Raw genomic sequence first — 6,207 nt, 5'->3', positions numbered from 1 at the left:
GGGTAGATGTCAGCGTGGAGGTCAGAGGACATCAGACCCTAGAGGAACCGTGGAGTCCTGGAGGAAGTTTCAGGGGATGAAGGAGATAAAAGAAGGAGAGATGAGCTGGGGGGTGGCATGAAGAGAAAAATTCTCATCACAGGGGGCTGAGGCTTTCCTCGAGGCCTGGAGTCACAGCCCAGTTCTGGGACAGTCAGACAAGCAGGGCCTGTGGGCCACAGGGATGGGTAAAGACGGAAAGGAGTGATTCCTCCACACCCGCCCGTCCATCCCAGCGGAGGGCCAGCCACCCTCCAAACCACCTCTGTTCTTCTCTTCTTCCTGGAGGAGGGAGCAGCCTCATTGTTGCCAGAGCTTCTGTTTTATGCTGACAAGTCCTAAACTTCCACACATTTACGGTATTGACGGGGAGACGGGACATGCTGTAGCTGAGTGGAGCTGTGGCACTTATCTTTCTAAGTATGGAGGGTGCTAAGTAAGATATTATAAAGCCAGGGTTGAATTATTGGCTATTCTTCAGGAAAGAAGGAAGTCGTAAAATAATTTGCAGTGTGAAAGAACATCTATTTCCTAGAATGAATAGTGTTTTGGGATTCCCAGAAAGGTTAATGATATTGCTGGGGATGGAGAGAATCCACAATACACAGGTTTGCTGATACATGCACTTTTTTGTAAGTTAAGCTATATTTCCATAAAAAGTTTACATAAAAATTATCTAGATGTCTCATAATCCTAGTATGAACTACCAGCATTTTCTGTTACAAGACAAGAGAATTCTTGCTGAGCCACAAGCAGCTCACAGACTGAACTATTTTAGGGACCCCTCTAATTCAGACGTGAAGCTGAGGCGTAGATAAAAATAAGCTTGGCAAATATAATTTCACTAAGTGGTTTCTGTAGCAGAAGCTTTACCTGGTCTTTCAAGTCGCCTGTCCACAAGAAGTCATCTAAGTAAATCTCAGGTTGCTCTCGAAATAGAGCATCCTGCGGAGAGCGATTATCTCTGAGGTGTGGAACATTCTCCCAGCTTGGGGCCCGTGTCCTATTTAATCACCCTGTTTCAGATGCCATTAAAAAGAAACCCAAGTTTAGTAGCTGCTATGCTTAGCCAAGAAGAAAGGCTGGAGAAAGTGCCAAGAAGGTCTTAGAAAACACACTAGTGCCAATCGTTTGCCTGAGTACAAAAAGCCAGGTGGAGCCATTTTCGATTGTAATTCAGGAAACTCAGCCTCTGGGAGTAAAGCCTGCCTGTGGAGTTAGTCCCAGCGTGCACACACACACACGCACACACAAGCGTGCATGCACGACACACACTCTCGAGTGCACACACACACACAGAGGCATCAAGTGTCCATTGAGGGAAACTATATGATGCCAGGTCTGGAGAGGGAACTGCCGCTCATGCCAATGTCAGAGCTGTGATCCTCAGGACACATGAGCCCGGATGAAACTAGGTCAGCCCAGGTCTTACGGGATTAACACTGCGTCACCACAAAAAATGTCTCCAGAATTAAATCTACGGGATATTAGAGCCATTCAAGCTTCTGTCTTTTCTCTATTTTATTTGCTGCAATTGACCACTTTAAGTGGATAACTTGTGTATTTCTACATATAGCTATTTATTTTTATTTTTAAATTTTATTTTAAATTTTATTATACATCACACGTTTAACTATTATAGGACCCCAAACCAGTGGACTTAAATCCCAGGTGGTGGTTTAAATAAAAGAGCAGTTTGTCTAAGAAATAGGACCCTTTTCACACTTTCTGCTATCTTATTTTTTCCCTAAATCTTGCCTTTCCCCATTTTCTGTTTTATTCAAATCTACTTTGCCCCTAAAGGATGCCATTACACACACACACTGCCTCTTTGCTGAGAGCAAGGTGGAGGAGTGATGCAAGCTGGGCAGCTGCTATGGGCTTCCAGAAGGAAGGGTCATCAAAGTCCAAGGCAGCGGCCAAGGGATAGGAGACAAAACAGAGCCCCGTCATTGGTGTCCTTGGAACAGAGTCAAAGTAGGCACGACACAGGTGGATCGTGCACACCACTGGGTACTTTCTCTTGCAATTCCCTCTGACAGGTGTGCTCTGAGTCCACAGGTGTGCTCTGAGTCTACAAGTTTTAATCTCCTCTGGGAAAGAAAAGCCTAGGAAGTCAAGCAGGTAGTTGCAATACTGCTATTCTTAATCAAGACATCCCGTTGCCTGCTGCTTTTCTGGCTTATAATTTCCCCAAAGTAGGAAATGTAATGAAGGGCTTTGCTTTAAAACTTCTTTCCTTTTACATTCTGTGAGCCTGAAAACCATATATGAATAAACCTAAATGGCAGCAACGTCCACAATAAAATAAGTTCCCAAAACTTATTTTCAGCTGGAAGGTGGAAATGAGATTTGCTACAATAAGCTGCACCCCGGGTACTGTCTGGAGCTGTTATAAGACTCCATTCTCAAGACGGTCCACATACTGCTGGGGGAGTAGAGATGCAGAATGAGGTACGTTTTCCTCTGAAATATTCCTTCCCCTCTACGATGATGTTTGCAAGGAAGACGTGCAAAGAGATTTCCATTTTTCATTTTCCACCTAGAATTTGTTTCCAATTCTAACTTCAACGTTTCCAAGTGAAGCGTTCATTAAGAATAGTATTTGCCATAAAGAGGAATCCTTGAATTATAAGGGAAATTTAAGGAAGGGGAATACAAATTTCCTTCCACCTGTTATTAATTTTTGCTTATTCATTCAGACTTCTCTCTGCTATGGAAGAAGTGACATTTCCATTGAGGCGTAAGGACCCCACTGTGTAGAGCCCCAAATCTAATTGTGATAGATTGTTTTTTATGGCCATTGATCATTATTTTCCCACCTTTTCTGCTGGGTTTATCATGGTGAAATACTCCACTCCAGAATTCTTTCCCCCATACCTTTGCAACGTGTATTATGTTTGGATAATTTCCCCTTGCTACGAGTACTGCCAAATTCTCAGAGATCATCTAGATGTTTTGGCAATGGCAGAAGAGGTTGAAACTGCCCTTGTTTTTGCCCGAACTGGCCTGAGTCAGCTGATGGGAATACTGATTATATGCTCTTAGGCCAAGATGTGAAGCTGGTTTGGAAAACTGTTGGAAATATCAATCCAAGAACATTTCTTTCCTATTTATGTGTATCAGTCATCTTATTTCCTACTGAGAATTATTTATATCATTCAGAATTTCCAAGTACAGAACATGACTTTGAAATCCCATGGTTTCTGGAAATCTTTCAGAAAGGAAAAGGAGATGAAATGAACCAGTAATCAGGCAGAATTTCATTCTTTGTTTTCTGAAAGCAAGCATTTTCTGTCTTTTTTTTTCTTACAACCCTTCCTTCTCACTCTAACCTGTTAATATGTCACATAGTACGATTCTTCTCTCATAAATTTACACACGATCAGGACATTGGCTGGAAGACTATGGTCTTAACATACTATGTACTCAATACAGCACAGAAAGTTATCAAAAATACACATACAGGGGCTGGCCCCGTGGCCGAGTGGTTAAGTTCATGCGCTCCGCTGCAGGCAGCCCAGTGTTTCGTTGGTTCGAATCCTGGGCGCGGACATGGCACTGCTCGTCAGACCACGCGGAGGCAGCGTCCCACATGCCACAACTAGAAGAACCCACAACGAAGAATACACAACTATGTACCGGGGGGCTTTGGGGAAAAAAAGGAAAAAATAAAATGTTTAAAAAAAAAATACACATACATATGTGTGTGTGGATGAATATAAAGAGCAAGAGTGAGAGAGAGAGAGAGAGAGAGATGAAAATGTGGTTGAGTTGGGACTGAATGTCCCTCAGATGAAAACAGAACTTTGGTGAAAATCATCCTCCTTTCCTATGTTTATCCAACTCTGGATTCCACTTGTACTGAAGGGGTTGTCGTTAATTTACTCTCTCATTCTCTACACACCGATGGAGCCCCTAGTCAGTGCGAGATACTCTTCTAGAATCAAGAGCTGCCGTGATGAATCAGCAGACAAGTCCATGTCATGGAGTTTCCTCTCCATGAAGGGAGAAAGATGGACGATACACAAACGGAAACTTTCATATCAGAAGGAGAGCGGTGACACGATTAAAACAAACTGGAGCAGGCGTCCTGGGGGTGCAGCGGTTAAGTTCTCATGCTCTGCTTCGATGGCCTGGGGTTCACCTGTTTGGATTCCGGGTATGGACCTATGCACTGCTTTTCAAGCCATGTGGCAGATGTCCCACATATAAATTAGAGGAAGATGGGCACAGATGTTAGCTCAGTGCCAGTCTTCCTCAGCAAAAAAAAAAGAGGAGCATTGGCAGCAGATGTTAGCTCAGGGCTAATTTTCCTCAAAAAAATAATAAATTAAGAAAATTAAATTAACAAAAAACAGAGTGATATGATTATGAAGATTCGGCAGGCTACCTTAGATTGTGTAGGCAGGAAGCACCTCTCTGAGAGGTGACGTATAAGCTGAGACACACACGACAAGGGTCAGCTGTGTGAAGATATGTAGGAAAACCACTTAAGGAAGAGGAGAGGACTCATTGAAAGGCCCTAAACCAGGAACAAGCTTGAGTTTTGTGAGAACCATCAAGAAGTCCAGTGCAAATGGGGTGGGAGTGGATAGTAAGGTGGGGGTGGTGGTGGAAGGAGAACACAGATGGGGGAAGGGGGGACCCCAGCATATGGGACGTCTTAGGTCAGGGTAAGTAGAAGCCATTGCAGGTATGAGAAGAGCGTGAGACCACCTGCTTATAATGTGTCACAGCTCCCTCCCTGCTGTGTGGAGAACAGTATCAGAAGGGATCAGGATGGAGAGGGAAGACCACACAGAAAGCTAATGTGACGACTCAGGCAAAGACGGTGCCGTCACAGCAGGAAAGATGGAAGGAAGTAGGATTTGGATGTCCTGGAAGCAGCTTGCTTCCAACTTAAGGTTTTAAGCTTCAGTTACTGTAGATATTGGTGCGTTTCCTGAGATGGGGAAGATTGAGAGAGGAAATTGCATTCTGCTAAGTTTGAGATGCACCAAAAGACATCTAAGTGGATTTGCGAGATAGGCAATTGGATAAAAGAGTTTGGGGAGAGGTTAGGAAATCCAGATAGAGATTGGAGAGTCACAAACTTCTGGAGTATGTAAAGCTGAAGAATTAGATGAAATAATAAATGGTAAATGTAGACAAACAGGGATTCCAGATCCAAGACCCGGGAGCTCCAACATTTACACTCAGGGGTAGGAAATGGATAAATGGAGGCCCAAGAGGTGGGAGGCAAGCCAGGGAGGTTTGGGGAACATTGATCTTAAGGACGGAGCAGGCAGTCATGTAGACTGAGTCAAGGATTAAGAAAAACAAGGCTGGAAAAGTGATGGTTGGCTACACACTGAAGCTTTTTAGACTTGCCACGGAAGGCAGTGGACTGGGGAAGCAGGCAGGAACAGAGTGAGGAAGAGAGAGCAGCTCAGGCACAGTGTTCAGAAACCTCATCGGAAGGCGGCTGCGAGGGGAGGGTGGAGCTGGAGGCCTTCGAGGGATCCTGGAGGCCTGCTCGGTTTCGTGTCGTAAACTGTGTGATGTTTAGCCATGCTTACTTTTAAGCCTCACCATCAACTTTTTTCATATATGTTTGAGTCTCTTCTGCAAATCTGAATGGCCATAACACACAGTGTTGGTGATAAAGGTGGGTGTCTTAATGGACATTTTCAAACAGAAAGCGGAGATGGCCACAGCCCCACCAAAATGGGAACAGCAAATTGCAAATATATGATCATATTTTTCTCTAAACTCTTCAGAAGGGATTGAAATTAATCTCCCCTCTTTTTCTCCACCTGGGTGGAGATCTTGAATTTCTGTTTGGTTGGTTTGGTTTTCAACAAGGTGTTGCAGGCAAGAAAATTCACCTGATTAAGGTAGCAGGGTAATATATTTACAGAATGTTGGTGGGGTTGTCTTTACCCCTCTCCTAGTGAGCTAACACTTTTTCCTGTACTTAAGTTTAAAAACGTCTTGCTAGGAATGGAAGGATTGTACTTCCTGCAATCTGGGGGTGGGGTTGGGGGGCCCGGAGAGGGGCGGTGAAGAGCTGGTCAGTTCTCTCGGTCTCAGGGGACGCCCTGGACAAGTTGATATTTCACGTGTCCCTCTCTCATTTCCTCTTTAAAATCCCAACGACGAATGAAAAATACAGTAGAAATTTAG

This window comes from Equus przewalskii, chromosome 30, assembly GCF_037783145.1.
Source record: "Equus przewalskii isolate Varuska chromosome 30, EquPr2, whole genome shotgun sequence".
NCBI classification, from domain to species: Eukaryota; Metazoa; Chordata; class Mammalia; order Perissodactyla; family Equidae; genus Equus; species Equus przewalskii.
This window is presented reverse-complemented; position numbering follows the sequence as displayed.